Source organism: Anoplophora glabripennis, unplaced genomic scaffold, assembly GCF_000390285.2.
Source record: "Anoplophora glabripennis isolate ALB-LARVAE unplaced genomic scaffold, Agla_2.0 scaffold188, whole genome shotgun sequence".
In the NCBI taxonomy this organism is placed as follows: Eukaryota; Metazoa; Arthropoda; class Insecta; order Coleoptera; family Cerambycidae; genus Anoplophora; species Anoplophora glabripennis.
Window position 1 is genome coordinate 711,491 of NW_019416300.1, and position 18,206 is coordinate 729,696.

General features: G+C 31.4%; 1 protein-coding gene across 2 annotated transcripts in view; it reads right to left on the reverse strand.

Moving 5' to 3' along the window:
- Positions 1-13,600, reverse strand: part of LOC108906026 (uncharacterized MFS-type transporter C09D4.1) — a 38,049-nt gene extending 24,449 nt beyond the window's left edge. For both annotated transcript variants that reach the window (XM_018709160.1, XM_018709161.1), the window contains exon 1: positions 13,452-13,600. The gene's annotated coding sequence lies outside the window, so the exon portion shown is untranslated. The remainder of the gene's footprint in view (positions 1-13,451) is intronic.
- Positions 13,601-18,206: the final 4,606 nt, after the last annotated feature.

Sequence of the window (18,206 nt, forward strand, 5' to 3'; positions counted from 1 at the left end):
TATAACATAAACCATTCCAGTGAGTAATTTTCGGTAAAACAAACCCTAATCAACCATGAACCTAATAAATATTTTCTTGTTTTGTAACCTTTTATTAACTGACGTATTATTTGATATTCGTAAATAAAATCACAAGCAAAGCCTCTAAAATGCTATAAATGTTGTTAAAAAGTAATTTACAATTTAGACTATCGTTACAAATTATTTTTGAATTGCCAACATTGTCCAGTGTTTGATTAAACAATTATTGCAATTAACATTACGCAGAAATAATTGACAGAACCTTTACTACTTCACGGAAAACATATATTACCTTTCAATTCGTACTGATTTGTTGTGTTATTTAAGTTACGTCTTTCACATGTATACAGGGTGATTCACAACTTATCCAAAAAAATTTGGGAATAGATGCGGCATGAGAAATGGAGTCAATATTGTAAAAAAAATTTTTGTAAAATCCTTATAGTTTCTGAGAAAAAAATTATTGAAGTTATAGCACATTAAACCACTACATAGCTGGACAACTGTAGTCTATAGCGTCATTCGCAATACGCGTGGAGAGCCATGTGACTCCTAATACTGAAATCCGTCGTTGCGGTAGTTTTTACCTGTTATCTGTGGTATTTACATCAGTTTTTTAGTAGTTAGTGTCAAAAATGGCTTGCGTGTATAGCAACTCAGAGTTGATGGATATCGTTTTAATTTATGGTGAAGCAAGACAACATTTGTATTATGGTGAAGTATTTGTGTTATGGTGAAGCAAGACATCATTTGTGTTAGTTCGTAGAAAGTGAGTAAGACGGACCCAAATGTGTTTACACGTGAGTGGATAAAATTTTGAACAACTTCTGTTGCAGCATCGGGTATGTCAAATGATTTTATTATTTAAAAACACAAATTAATTTTATTAATAATTAATAAAGGCAAAAGCATTTGAATTTGCCGATATAAAATAGGTGCGATAAAATTCTATTTACATATTTCTTTCCTTGCGAAAGTTTTTGTCCGTTTTTATCACGCCGCCATACCGGTCGCATTGTGCGAGGTCAGGTTTTACAGTGGACCAGTTTCCAGTGCCGTGCAGAAGTGTATTTTTAAATCAATTTCGAACTGACCTTTTTGATTTTTTCTTTACAAAATTGTATTTGTAAGGGTCCCCTGTACATCCAGAATTTTTTTTTGGATGTGTTCTGAATCACCCTGTATAATCACAAGATAAGTCACATTTCAAAAGTACAACATACATTGTAAGATTATAATTTAGAATACAAACTATTTGACACATTGTTGCTCATTAGCAATGTTTGTTATTTGCTGAAATAATTAATAATCTTCCTGTAATTGCCTGCATGTGTGGTAAAATACGCTATATTTCAAAAATAGCTCTCTTAGCAGTTCTTCAGGAAGTTAAATTTTGAAACCAAGTTCCCTCGACTCATCCATTGAATTTATTTGTTACCAAACATGCAGTGTGTTATATTAAGAACTAGAACACCCGGTCTAAAAAATGATTGGCGCTTAAGATTTTAATGATTTTTTATTATGACCTTCTGGATGTACTTGTACTAGGATGCACCTGCTAATCCACAGACTACTACGTTTTTTTGCAATCAATTTTTTCAAGGAGCATTAGGTGATTTTTTTTATTGAAAATGTGGGGCGTTCTTCAGCATTACCTAAAACCCCTGTAGCCCAAATTTCAGCAACTTTTATAGAAAATATTTTTTTTATAGAGCCTCAAAGGTTTTATTTATTGTATTTGTGTTTCCATAAAAAAATGTAGGAGGCATTGGAAATGTCGGAAAATAATTGTTAACTTATTCTTTGATAAAAATTGATGAAACTTGGACCACAGGGGTTTTAAGTGATGCTGAATAATGTCACGTTGCCATATTTTTAATAAAAATGTCCTAAAACAATTATTATCGAAAAAATCGTAGCAGTCTGTGAAGCAGTATCTGGATCATCGTGATAGGTAAAACAAGTACAATTTTTTCTCAAAAATTTCGTTATGCAAAAGCATACAAATTTTATGTGGTTGGAAAGAAATTTAAAAAAATCAATCAACACGTGCAAACAAATTTATACAATCCCAATTAATAAAAATATCCTCCTACAGCGTGACGAAAAAAAAATGTGCTTCAGTATATAGAAAATAATATCCCATTTAAAAATATACGCGTGTCCCGCTGTACTGTCCGGAAGAGAGAAAAGGTTTTTATTTGTGGGTTTACGACAAAAAGTCACTATTTGTAAAAACTCCTGCATGTTCCAAAACGGTCAAAACTGTTAAAATATTTGCCATTTTTTATACAGGGTGTTCAGTATTGAGAAAAATATTATCAGGGATGTCATTTAGGACCCACAAAAACATAATGTTTACTACCTTCTATCAAAGTTACTTCGTGATTAATTAGGTAATATTTTATTTGAGATTACAATGCTCACTCTCGAACAAAAAGTATTTATTGTTCAGTGCTATGGTTTGGGTGAAGAAATATCATTCGCGGCAGTTCAAAGACGATTTAATGAGAAATAGCCTGACATAATAGTCACAGATAAGACTATAAAACGGATTGTACAAAAGTTTAAAAACACTGGTTCTGTATTCAAAAAGAAAAGGGTAACAACGGTTAACGAAGAAGAAAATGTTGTAGAATTAGTGATGCAGCAATCAATAAAAAAATGCCCCAAAGACATTTTTAAGAAAAAGAGCTTCAGAAATTGGAAACGTTAGTAGAGGTCTTTTAATATCTCATGAGCCGCGAAAGGCGTGGCGTATCCCCATAATTCTTCTAATAAGCACGTTGTGAAAACATTGACTCAGAACTAGACCATGTGCATCATTACAAGTAGACATGAACTAAGGCGCTCGGGCATCAATAAAGTCAACTGGCGAACGTTCGTTATATATATTTTTATTGTTTAAATTAAAATAATAAAGAATAGGGCATTTTATTATGATATTTGTAATCGGATCAAAGGCTTGTTTACGCTAGAGCTCGAAAGAGACTGTGAATAATAGGTGTAATGTTTTTAGGACGTAGAATAATTTAGGCGACGGTCGAAATTATGTTTCTGCGCATATGAAGGTCAAAGCTCATAAGATTTTAAAACATCTCTAAGTCTCGTTTACAAAGATTGTTAAAAAGAAATAAAATACATCCGTATAAACCAAAGTTTGTCCATACACTATAAGAAGGGGGCGATTCTAAAAGGTTGGCATTTTGTTTATGGGTGGGTGAGCACCATCTTGAAACCAGAAATGTTTCCCACTATATTATTTTTCCGGATGAGGCGTCTTTTTCCACGAATGGAATAGTTAGCTCTCAAAATTGTAGATACTGAGCTTTGGAAAATCATAATTTTCGGAGTATTCAACAAAAGTTAACGTTTGGTGTGCCGTTTCTTATTTTGTAATAGTTGGACCCTATTTTATAGAGGGAAACTTGAACCGGCATTCTTATTTGCAGTTACTAAGTACGTTTTTCTTAAACTACCTAAACGATATGCCATTAGCACACCGAGAGTGGGCTTATTTTCAACAAGATGGTCATCTATCTCATTCTACAATTATGGTTAGAGAATGGTTGGTCCAACATTTTAAAGATCGATGGATAGGACGATTAGGTCCTGTTCCATGGCCTCCTAGAAGTCCTGATCTGACAATAATGGACTTTTATTTGTGGGGAAATCTAAAACAAAAAGTTTTTGCTGAACCGCTTGGTAATAATGTGGACACTTTAAAAAACATAATAAGAAAAACAATTGCTAATATTCCTCTATACGAAATACGAAATGTCTATAGAGAATTTATTAGAAGAGCTGAAATTTGTGCAGAAATTGGAGGCAATAAATTTGGGTAAAATTTATTTTTGTAAATTTAAATTACATTATTCCTTGTTTATGTAAATTTTCATATTATTAGCAATAAAGTCACTTAATGAAAATAAAATTAAGGAAATTAATTATTGCATAAATTTTGCAAATATCAAATAAAGTGGTACACATAAATTAGCTGCCCGCATTATTAAAAAAAAATAAATAAAAATTTTAATCCCCTGTGGATCCAAAATGTCATCCGTGATAATATTTTTCGATATTGTCAAAAATAATTTTACTTTACTCTTGGAGACTAACAATATTTGTCTAAATACTGAACACCCTGTATAAAAAATTACAAATATTTTAACAGATTTGACCGTTTTGAAACAAGCAGGAGTATTTACAAAGAGTGACTTTTTGTCGTAAACCCACAAATAAAAAACTTTTCCCTCTTCCGGACATTACAGCGAGACACGCTGTATATACTTTACGGGGTGTCTAAAAATGGGCAACCGAGGCCTTTATAATCAAACATACTGTATATTATGTAAAAAAATCATTAAAATCACACATGCTAGAAATTTTTTAAACGGGGTACATTAAAATGCATGATTATATTAGTTCAAACAACGCCAAACTTCAACAGTGAATTTTAATAGGCACTAATTAACGTTTGCGGAATCTTAATTTTTTAATCTTAGCCTAAAAAAGCATTGTTGCCAAGGAAACCATCTACGTAACCATACGTAAAAAGATTTATCCGTAAGCAATAAATTTCTGCTAAGACTTTAACCGCTTTTGATTCTTATCGAAATTGGGGTTATTGAATACGTATGAGAATAAAATATACGATGCCCATAAATCCGAATGGGCTTTTATTAATGCATTTAATAATATTTGTTATGCAGGTATGTGATGTGCGATAATCTCGCAAAATTCCATATATAGCTGTAAATTATGTTTATCCGAGTCCACCCAAAACCAGTATAGGATAAAATTTGGACCGGTTATAGTTAAGATCCATAAATTAGGTTTAATTTCGTACCTATCTAGTTTCTTGAAATGTCAAGTGCGTCTACCAGGGATTATTTTATTTCCATATATACGACTTCCAAAACAGTAGACAGTAAGCCTCATAAATAAATCGAAATACAATATTAAGGCTCTTAATCTGATAAAATAATTGTTTGTATTCTTTGTGCAGAAATTGTAATGTGCATCTCATTCTCCATAGTGTTCCGAGAATGAGTTTAGCCTATGCGTGGACTTGGAACGTTCTGTTGTTACAAGACCCATTTCTGCCTATGCTATCGTGTACCACCAGACGATCTGAGCTGTATAGTTTCATATCTCGATTTATTAGTTCCCTTCTTAGGCGTTTCCCTTCGTGTCCTATGCGTGCAAGGGAGAAAATCGTGTTTGCTTATCGTGTACAAAAAGCGAGACGACTAGATGATCAGTCTGCATATTTTCATTTCTCGATTTGTTTGTTTCCAATCTTAGGCGTTTCTCTTCTTGTCTGGGGACTATGACGTTTGCTTATCGTGCACAAAAAGAAAGCGACTAAATGATCTGCTCTGCACAGTTCTATTTTTCGATTTGTCAGTTCCCAACATAGGCGTTTCTTTTCATGTCATATTCGTGCAAGAGAAAAAAATCATGTTATTTTCACCAATTTAGTAATTCCTGCGCGTTTTTAAAAATGGAATCGTGTATTACGGACCAATCTGTTAATAATTACGTAATCGTAAACGAGCGAATTTAACGCATCAAAAAGTTATACAGGGTGTTTCCTAGATAGATGTAATGATTTTAAGGGGTGGTAGGTGGGTATATTTCCTACCTATTGCACCACTTTTAGCCTAGTCTAAAGTTGCCTGTTTTTTTTTTATTTTTAATTTTGAATATTTTTCAACTCTACCAAAATTTGACCTATGATTATTAATTGTTCATATTATAACTGTGGTATAAAACTGAAACTGGGTTATTTACCAAGAACGATGTTTGAGCCACTATAAAAAAAATATTAGTTAAATCTAAAGTTTAAAAAAAGTGAAATATGGCCTTTCAAAATCAAGGTAACCTACGAAAAAGAAGTCAATATTAAATTTTGAAGCACATTATTTTATTGAATTAAAGGTTCCTAGATTTTCAAATTATTTTAAAAACTTCCTTAACTACCGCTCTTTCTAACGTATAATCATAGTAACAACAGGATGTAAAAAAATTAAAACAGCGATTTTATTAACAAAGGTACCATTTATGTAAATGTCAAATAAAATAAAACAATAAGTTAAGTAAAATTATTATTATTATTATTCATGGAATTTGTTCAAAATGACTCCCTTGATTCCTTATACAATTGGACCAATTGCTGCCGACCACCCTGTACATACGGGGTGTTCCAGAAATAAATGCCAAAATTTGACCCACATCTCATAAAAAGCATTATTTTTTCCGAAAACCTTAGTTTTTAAGATAATACACCGTTTTAAATTTTTATTAAATAGTTAATATAAAAAGATGGGGAATTGAATCGGATACTACTGAAAAATAATAAAATTTGTTATAAACTGGTTCATCAAAAGTTGAAAATGACAATTTTTTGATCACCGAAAAGAAATCGACGTTGTCATTTCGGCATATTTTACTAAATTAAGTTACAACAAATGTTAAAATTGTCTTCCGTTATTGTCAAGGGATAATTATACACAACTTTGGACATTTTCTTCTTTCAAACGGCCCCACGAACAAAAGTCGCACGGATTGAAATCTGGCGATCGTGCGGGTCACGCAACTGGACCATTTCAACCAATTTATCGTCCAGGAAAATGTCTAAACTAGAACTTAACCCATCTTCAGTCAGTTACAAAAATTGAACTATTGCTTAAAACATTTGCATATATTACTTAGATATTTCTTTAATCCATAAACACACCGTTAGTGTAATTTTAATGATATAAAAAATAATGAATAAAGATGTAAAATTTCAGCACAACAGTTCATTACACAAAAGTTGTTGCTTTTGATAAGTTAAATATGTTTAAAATTTGGCCACTTGTTTCTGGGTCATCCTGTATAAAACTACTATTTACTTAAATTGTAGTACCAAAACTATTCGCAAATTTAATCAAATACTCGTAGTTTCACATTAATCACTCAAACAGTTTTATAGTTATCGATAACTATTATTTTCTCGGTGGTAATTTGTAAAGCTGCAATAATCCTTATGCTTGAAATAACAAGGATTACCACAGAAATCAAAACACTCGTGTGGAATAGAACCCGCTTATTATTATAGATAATTTTTATTTTATTTTGCACTTGAACATATGATAAAATAATTGCACATTTTATTAAAAATGCCTAACCCTTCTATAAATCATATCAGATTAGAGACAAAAGTAAATATAGCTTCAATTTAATTCCTCGCATCCGAATCAGCCCACCATCCCAAGATTATCACCGACCAATGTAAAAATAGTAAGTAACGCGATATAGATACGGGTAAGTATGTGGAATCTTTCATATTTGTATCAATGATTCGATAATCCATAAAGAAATATTGCCGAAAAACGATACAAGGATCAGGGGAATATAAAAATAAGGTACACAGGCTTATTATACGGAGTGAATCTTAAATCATATAATAAATAGTATTTTTTGCGAAAAAATTAGGAATGAAAAAATTAAGTTTAAAATAGACATGCCTGTTTGTTGAAAACTGCTGATTTTACAATTAACGTAGTAATCAACAAAAGATTATACACTAAAAAATTTACATGTACCTACATACATAAAAACCTATAAAACTAGGTACCTCACAGCAATTTTCAGTATAACTTAAATACTAGAGTAATTTTTTTACATAAAGTTTTGTCGAAAAATTTTAAATAAAAATATCAGGTTTTTTAGTGGCTTTCAGTTATACTATCTGTGTCCTATTATAGATATCTACGAAATATTGGTTACGTTGACTGAAATATTGTATATTTACGTTGATTGAAATAATACAATATTTCAGTCAACGTTGGTTACAGTCATCGAAATTTAAAATTTCCATGGTTTCCATTTACGGTAAACAAGAAAGTCATCGCTGAAATCATTTCGAAAATAATTATTCTATACTGGTGGGAATACTCTTTCAGCAAAATGGGTTTCACAATAATTTGTCAACTGAATTAGCAATAGACTGTTTGGTATATTCTGTTAATAACGGTTCCGAATAAAATAATCACGTAAATAGCCAGTTCTTAGAAGTTTTAATAAAAAAAGTTTAATTTTTATGGTTCCTCAAACAACAGCATATATTGCAATAATAATACGTCGAATATGTACCTTGGAAATAACACATGTGTTCCGCGGGCTCGGTATTGGGTCCCTACTTTTTTAAATTTATTATTTACTATCATTTCTGATAGTAAAAATTTAAGTATACGTTTTGCATATGACACCTGTGTTACAATAGCTATGTAAAATTTATCCGTTTTACTTAACGACGTCCTTGTTGAAATTATTACTGATCTATCAGTAATAAAATGACTGTCCAAGACTAAAACGATGATCTTGACGCTTCGTAACTTGAATGGCATAAGTAATCCTGAATATGTCAAATTTCTCGGCGTTTATATGGATCCTAAGCTATCGTAGATTCATCATACTGATTATATTTGTAAAAAAATTCAAAGCTACTTTATCTTCTCCAAAGCTTGGTAAACAAAGTTTTATTTCAAGGCAGCGTATCACAGCTCAATTCGTTCTAGTACTCGTATAGTTGCTCTCCAGCAAAAAGTTGAACGAAAATATTATGTATAGACTAGGATACAGACACGATTGCAAAAAATGCTTTGTTGATTTACCTAAAGGGTATCACCACTAAAATTCTAAAATAAAGCTTATAAAGAGTAAGAGTATAATAATATTGAAGCATATTATTAACCATGTCTAAGTTTTCAAACAAAAAAATTAATTCATAAATAGCACAAAATGGTGACGCTGGGGCTATTCTTGCGAGACATGTTGAATTTGAGGCATGTATAACTAACAGAAATTTGCATATGGAAAAAAAAATTCCGAATCTACATGAATAATGAATATGGTTAGAGAAATACGTGGGGGTTTTTGAAAATATGAATTTTTGTGTGATTAGCGAGTATTTGAAGTAAATAGTTCAATTTATGAAAAAAATCATTAGTCAATAAAATAATGTTACAATCAACTGATCGAAAATACTATATGTGCTTCTCTTCAGAATGTTATTTTAAAGATATGGTCAAAATTTGGAGTGAATATAATGAAAATTGTTGGAGTTACGCTGCGTGCTGTTTAAAAATAATCGTGTTTCGCGTTTAAAGTTTTGAGATATACGCTGTACTAACGTCCATTCTTTTGAAAATGCTTCTAATTAAACACAAACTCCTTCTAACGACATCTGTTGATATCAGCGACATCTATTAGTAGTATTAGAAAAGTTTAAAATGAAAAGATAAATCATTAGACTGTACCCTTGCATCAGGTTCCTGTGCTCCAGGTAGTCGTTTGGAAGCGGCTCGACGAGTTTGAGAAACAGCTCGGAATTTCAAATTTTGTATACGCATAAAACTTTTGTTCTCTTATTCTAGAATGTTCAAAGCACCTTTAAATCAATAAAAAAACCTATGCAGTGGTGTTACTCCTCAAATATTTACATATTTCAGTGCATTCTTTATATTAAAAACAATTCGCACAATTTTTGCAGTAGAAGCTACTTCCATTCTTGAAGACTGGAAGAAAAAATTACTTTTGTACTAGGTTTTTTTAACCTCCAGAAAATAAGAAAATGCGCGGATTCTTTCAGCATACAATTTTTCTGTGGATTACGTCCACATTTAGAAAATTTAAACCAGTAAAGAATTTAAAACAAAAATTAAAAAATGTTGTTAAATCGTGCATTTATACTTTTAATTAATTTTTGAAGACAAATTTTAATGATTTTTAAGATACCCTGTATGTAGTTTTAAATACCTATTTTAGAACATTTTATAAATTAACCCTACTTTAGTCTTTTAGTACTATTTTAAGGTGCATTCTGTCTTTGTCTGTATTTTGTTTTATTTGTACATTGTATTTTTATTAATTGTATACCTTCTATTCAATTATTTTTCTTTTCTTTAAACAGGTGAATGAATTTGAATTAATTTTGATAGAGAACACAGGTTTTTAAATAAAAATTGAAATGTTTGTATTGAATCATAAGGTATACAGTAGGGTTATGTAAGGAGTAGCACATTAGGTAAATGACTTCCACGTTTTGCAAAGACGCTGCTGAATTTCGTTGATACAACGTCCAATTTTCTCTTTCAAGGTGTGGGTGGTCGTGGGCTTGTTGACATAAACCTTAGACTCAAAACCTCAAAAAAGTCTAACGACATTAAATCACACGACCTGGCCGGTCAATTCTGATCACCAAAACGAGAAATTACACGACCAGGACATGACTCATGCAGTAATTGAATTGTTTCTCGGGCTGTATGGCATGTGGCACCGTCTTGTTGAAACCACATGCCGTATACATCCAAGTCTTGCAATTTAGGCACAAAAAACTGGATTATCATGTCACAATAGCAAGCATCATTAACTGTTATTGAATGATCAGCCGCATTTTCCCAAAATCCACACCAAACACTGACACGTTGCAGATTCATTTGTTTCGGATTTTCTGCACCCCAAATGCAACAATTTTGTGGATTAACAGAGCCATTAAAAAGAAAATGAGCCTCATTGCTGAAGAAAAAATCAGCAAGCATCCACTTGTTGTTGTTCCATAATCCATTCAAAGAACTCTCTTCGCTCTACGTGGTCAGTAGGCTTCAGTTCTTGAGTCAATTGAACTTTGTAAGCATGGAACTCTTGACCACGGTGTCGAATCGATGTTCCTGGAATCTCAGCAACACTCTCACGAACTGCTTCTATGTTTTGTGTTGTACGACTTGTTGAAAGACGGCCAGAGTGTTTAATTCCAGCCTCCCTGCATTTTTAATTAATCTCTTCACAGTTGATGAAGTTAAATCATTATTCCGACCATATTTTGTACGAAAATTAATTAATATTAATTATCTAATTAGTAATTAATTATTATTAATTGTGTACTATAAGTAACTGCGAATAAGTTCAAGGAGACTATAGAAATAATCATATTTTATAGTAGCTAACTGTTAAATTTGATTTTTGAAAAATTTAATAGATTTGCGTTTTAAATATTGCAATTTTCAACTTTATGATGTCTAGTATTTAATCAACTGAAACAAAATTTTCAATAGCTTACGATTTTCTTTATTAAAATGTTGAAATTAGGGTTAGGATAACTGCATCGTATAATTTTAATTGGTTCTTTAATTCAGTTATCAGTCTGATTAAAATATCATATGTTTTTTTTAATATTTTTGTTTTCTGGGTAAATCGAGGCTGACATTTTTTAAATATTTTCAATAATCCAGGGAATATAAAAAATACTTATGTGTTTATGTTGTCTAGTTCCCCAATATCCACCATAATTCATACATTTCCTGATTAAATGCTATTTTTAAAGTGGCTGACAAGTGATTTGTGTAAAATTTTTATAATTTATAAATTTTAAAATTATTGATAAATTACTGATAAGTTAATGCAAACATTTTTGTTGTGAAATACGATTAATACACACTTAAAGATTATTTAGATATATGAATTAAGAGAGATACAATCAAGCAACATATTTACAAAGTCGTATTTTTCAAAGCCACATACCTAGAAGGGGATTTCCAAAAACTGTTATCTTTGCAAAGTCCACTGTGCGACTTTTTTTTTGCGAGGCGAACAAAACCCAGAGCAACAGCTATTACAAAGGTTAAGAGTGACTTAAATGAGATTAATGTAACAAATTGATTATGTACATTTTATTCACATAACAATATATTCATCTCTTTTGCCCTTTCAGTCAGGAAAAAACGCAAAGGCGAAAATTGTAGTAAATTTTCTTGTTATCTAAAAGAAATGCATAAAAAACAAATGAATGTTGCATGAATATGCACGAATTCCATGGCAATCTTGACATATTTTGTCCATCATGCAGGGTCAGTAAATAAAATAAATTATTATGCAAACCTCGATGCAAACTACTGTGTAATCACCAAAGAGCGAGGATTTCAAAAAAGGTAAATGTACTGAAAGTTTCATTAAAAAAAACGCTACTTTAGTTTACATCTAAATGAAATTGTTTTTTTACATATTTCTTCGAGATAGGAAGAAAATTACTTGAAACTTTACATTTTTTTCTAGATAGAAATAAAAAAGTAAAAGGTTGTTAAAACAGTTAAATTATAAAATTAACACTTTTTAGGGATAACTAAAATGTATTTATATGTTTTCCATTTTGTAACTTACGTAATTATTATATTTTATAATGGTTTATGCATTATTTTCCGAAGAATTTTTGTGCGCTGAATTTGAATTCGAGATCCAAAGTTCTTAATTGGCTCTGGTTTTCAAGATATCCTAACCTAGAAGTGCCAAAATCGCAAATTTTTTACATATTTGAGGTTATGTTACATGGATAAGAAATTTTTTGCCAAAACCCTTACTCTTGGATTTATCCCGATATCATTTTTGGTCTTTGAGATATCGCATGTTTAAATTTAGTAGTTCCTCAAATATGTCAAAAAATCGCGATTTAGGCACTTTTAGGTTAGGATATCTCGAAAACCAGAGCCAATTGAGCAATTTGAACCTCGGATTTTTGAGCAAAATTTTTCGACAAATCTCGTATACGACTGCAAAAAATTGAATTCTGATTACTTCATTTTGGGTTTTAGGCCATGCAGAACATTTTATCAAGAATAAAACCATAAACCAACCAACAAACCATTTTTCATAAAACCAATAATAAAAAAGTCTCCCATATGGTGCCGACTCAATTGGACACATTGTATATTATTTGCCCTTGTCAACACCTAGTAAATTTTTCAGGAACAAAAATAAACAATAAATACTTTTTAATCACATAATGCTAAAATTTTAGACAAATAAATTTTTTTGTCAATCACACCTAAGGTTAAAAAGAAATATGGACGCCCTGTACATATTAAATGTTAAATGTAATTGTTTTTCTTATATTTTTTAACTGACAGACTGTAGTATTAAGTTTTAAGGATAAAATCAACCAGGTTTCTATTTTTTTTGTACAAGACACCGTGGCCCAATTAAAATAATATTTTTCTACATTAAACGAGGCTGATTAGCTTTCACAAAATGAAAAATGACAAAGTTTTCCCTCATTTCAAGTTCATCCATGAAAACGTTATAATTTTCAAAAATTGTATCATCAACTTTTCGTTATTTTTCAAATTAAAAAATGGTTTAATTATAGTTGAATAATTAGGTAACAAAATAATTTTAAATAATAATTAAATTTCTGCCGATATTAAATTAAGTAAAGCAATATTGTAAGTTATTATTTACAACTTTTTACGTAGATTCTTGAAAAATAAATTAAAAACTTTAACGATTTCGGTCGTTCCGCTTCTAGACCGAATAAGTGTGAAATAAATCAAGCCACCTACGCTACACAAACACCGCCGTCTGCGATTCACAAATAACAAAAAGCCACTCACAAAAAGATGAATGAAAATCGATCTTATCCCATCCACGTGAACCTCCGTCGATATCCCGACTTTTTGTCCGGAAGGACAGAAACAGTCCGCGACCTAATAGAATACCGTCACCTTGCACTGAAGAGGCAGCGCAAACTAAACAGAAGATAAGCGCGCTCGAATTACACGACAATACGATTTTAAAAAATAAAACGCATCTCGACCCTCCAGAGCACCGCTTCCGTTGCAAGCATTCGCGCATGACGAGGCCCACAGGATAAAAGCCGGGATGAATGGGAGGCGGTTACGTATCGTCCTGACGCTGTCCTTTCGTCCTTGACCCAGGCGCCGGAATCAGGAGATAGCGGTTCGAGTTTCAAGCCATTTGTCGGCGTAAGGCTGTAATGAGAAAACCTGAATAGCATCAGAGAGTTTGGTAACCTCCTAAATTTTTTCAAGGCCAAATGGGTGTCATTTTTTAGTTTAGTTTTAATTTTAGTGGTAATTTGATAACTTACACTTTGAGACTCACTTCTAAAAAATATCAGTGTGCTACAACTTTCAGCGTTCGTTAAAAAAATCCTAATTACTGAAATAATTGAACATGGAAAAATCAAGATTTATAAAAATCGTAATCTAATCCTACTAACTTAATAAAGTCTTAATACTTGACCTTGAAAGTTTCTAAAGTTTCATTTTCTACGACTAACATTACTTTTATTGCTGTGTAACATTGGTTATACAGGGTGTTCCAATTAAAACTTTCCACCTGGAAAATATTGGAATTAAAAGAAAACAAAAAAACCTGAGCCACGTCGATTTTCTTTTCAAGGGGGCACAAGATGGCATGTTTTTTTAAATTTTGCTTTGGGTATTACAGTAAAGTCATCACTTAAAGAATAGGACAAAATATCAATGAATAAAAGAATGTATCGAATACTATACTTAAGACTATCTATCATTGCGTATAGTATTTACAATAGCTTATATAACCAATGCTATTTTGACCACTAAGACTATAACTTGTTATAGAACATAACAAGCTCAAGAGTCCGCTATTTCTCCCTTCTAACGCTGACTAGTTCTTAACATGATATGATTTGCCCTGACGGGGCGTGACGTCATTAACGAGATGCAGATTTTCCTCATTTACACTTAGTATGAATCGTGTTAAAAAAATACCCTCAAATAAGTTGAGTCTAAACGTGAAAGTACCCTTAAATGCTGTTTGAAGAACCGTTATCTGTTTAACACAATAAAATAAATAATGTGAAGATATTTACACAGCAATAGCTCTGGGAGTGTAGTCGTTGCATTTCCTTGCGTTGACTACGTCGTAGCCTCGTTAGTGGCGTCACCACATGTACGTAGGCAGTATTTCCTAGGTGTTCTGTGGCACAGGACACCGTAATATATTCACAGTGCTCTACAGTCAGCTCAATTTGGTCCTGTCTGCGCATGTCGTCAGCAGAGAACAGCAGACAATTTCCTTATTTACGTATGGTATGAATCGTGTTTACATGTTAGTATAAGTATGTACCTTGTCTAAATGTCAATTTATAACCTTACATATTCTGTCAAGTTTGAAAAAACATTACTTGTTTTAGGCCACAACAGCTTTGGATTATTAGAAAAACAGCAGAAAGTGGTATTTTCATGCCAATATGCCAATATGCCATGATTTTGTCAGTCTTTCTCTTAAGTGACATCACCACAAGCGAGTAGGGACACCATGTTATATTCTCACCACGGTTAAGACCAAATTTTTGTAAACAAGATAAAAACATTAGGGTTAAGGCTGAAATACTTAAGATTAAGGTGAATTTGAGACTAAACTCGTCAATAGGGAATTATTCTGCCGATAAAAATAATGATACAATAGGGTCGTTACCTTAGATTCTAAAAATTGAATTTGCTATTATTTTTCAGTGGTAGCAGCTTATATATTTACTTTCATTAACTTACTTTTCAGAAAAAATGGATCACAAAGGAACAATATCGAAATAAAATTTAAACATTTTCAGTCCTATCTAATATTATTGTCTCTCTCGCTGTGACGTCAACTCGTATACATGCGCAATGGAGACATAAACAAAATACACAGAACACGATTTGATGATAAGTACTTTATAATTTGAGGTTAATATCACAAATTAGTAGATCTGTGTTATTTATTATTATATAGTGAGTGTGAGTGATAACCGATAAGTAAATTGTAATTTTTCATACTCTTTATGTTAATTAAAATTATAATAAGCAAAAATAACGCACACAAACACAACCGGTCACCAGCACAACAAATAGTAAATGTTAATTGACAGAAAATGTGACATGTGACTGTTCCAGCAATGTCAGAATAGCCAACGTAACTTGTTATACCAACTTAAATTTCAACCATAATGCGCATGCGACATAGTTGACGTCACAACGCCTTATAGAAAAGGACGGAACATGTTCATATTTTAAAGTTGTATTTCTCAGTTAGTATTAGTAAAAACAAAATCCTGCAAAAAGCTATATTAATTTTGATACATGCTGAATTCAAGTAAATAAAAAAATATGTGAAACGACCCTATTTTCCTATGACGCTTACTTGAAAACTCAATATTCAGAATTTCATAATTATTTTTTATTAATTTGCTTTACCTAAGTTTTACGGTTGTTCATTTTTCAAATTTGGTTCAATTATTACTATAGTAGTAAGTGCACCTATGAAAAAAATGTCATGAGAGTTATGTGACTTTAAAACCTAAAGAAATTATCATAACTTTTATATTTGCGGTTTTTTTTTTCAAAAAATTAAGTAGCTCAACATGTAAGATCATTAAAACAGAAACTTTTGTTCGGACTATAATATCAACCAATTGCGAGGAAAAACGTACCTACTTAATCTTGTGGCGGTCTTAAAAGTCATTTACTCTTTTATAACAAAGCTAAACTTGAAGAAATCTATTTATACTTTTCAAGGCATTAAAAGCTGTCATACAGGGTGGTCCGTTTTTCATAGCATCAGGGAAACCGTAAGATATACAGGGTGGCTCATATTAGAAAAAAGTTTGCTCCTTTTCATGATCATTAAAATAAACTAAAGAGATCAAAGATATCTGCTGCCGTTCCTGAAATATTGTGAAAAAATGGAAAATAGTGATTTTAGAAAACGATATCTAGCGTCCTTATTTCACAACAGAAAGAGTTAAAATGTGGTACTGGGGGTTAAGAAGATATGAGGAATCCATTTTCTCCGAAAGAAGATTTCTAAGGTCACTAGTTTCAGTTATGTAACATTCAATTTTTTTTCTTATGCATGGGGATTTTGGATCAATAATTTCTTCAATTGTATTTAAAAAGTAACAGATATCCATATTTTGTGATAGACGTTGATTGAAATATTTCAGTCAACGTGATAGATGTAATACGTCTTTTATTCACTTTTAAATTAGGTACTGTGTATGGAGCTATATTCACATTAGACCAGGAAAATTAGGGAAAAAAAAGAGAAAATCGAAAAAATTCTTATCCGCGATATTATTGTAAAATTGTACATAATTTTATTCCCTGCAAACTCTGAGTTACTTTTCGCTAAAATTGATAGTTTTCCCTGCAAAATGAAAAAACTGTTTTCCTCACTTATTTTTTTAAATAGAAAAGTTAGCTAATAAAAGTTTTTGACTCACGAAACGAGAGATGTCTTGTATAATGTTCCTTTAGACAATTTTACAATAATCTCGCGGATAGAAATTTTTTCGAGTAAAAATTTTATTTGCCTGGTGTACATCGTTATTTTCCGATTTCTCGAAATATTTCCATGGTGTGACATAATCTGAATGCGTTGTCTATTGGATTTTACGTTTTATTTCCATTTCCCACTTAATTAACATAATTCTACATAAATACAAACATAATGATGTGGCTGAAGACAGACACGGATTCAGATTCGGGAAACGAATTTTTACAGCGGACCAGTTTATTATTGAAAATGACTTAAAATTTTTAATATCATTTTGCTTCTTTGTCTTCACAAGTTAAATTTAGTATGTTATAAAAAATAAAACAAAGTAAATTTTTAAAGGTTATTACTTTTTAACCTATTACATCATTTCATAAAAAAATTTAAGATTTTACAAAAGTTACAGAATCAAATTGAGATTTATTTATACCCTAATAGCTGTTTTACATTGACAATTTATTGATCAATTAATTCATCAAGTCGCTTCATCAAGAAATTGGACAAGTGTAATGCACCAAATCTGCTGTCAAATAACTTGATAATTTTATTCATCAAGTTCTTGACGAATTAGAGCATGTTCTAAATTTCGTCAATTTCTTCGTGAAGTTCGGAAGTACCAACCCAACAGATTTCCAGCCTCAGATCAGTAATGAGGTTATGTTATTGGAATATGTAAATAATTGTGTGGCGTCGTGCTAGTTTTGCATTGTTTTTACTGATTTGTTACTTACAAAAACTAATATTTATATAATATGTTTATATGACATTTTTTAAATTTATTTGCTTCTTTGATTCATTGGTAGAACTGATTCATACGTCAAAAAACTTGACAAAGTCTGTAGCAGTGTAAAACCACACTGTTTACCAATAAACTCGTGAATTAATTCATAAAGAACTTCGTCAATTTATTGATGAATAAATTGTCAATGTACAACAGCTATAAGGAATTATATGTAAATATTGTGGAAACGGAAATATTCTGGATTTACGAGGGTCAAACGATTCTATTAGTCTTCAGGATCGAAAAAAAAAACGTAGATCCCACAAAT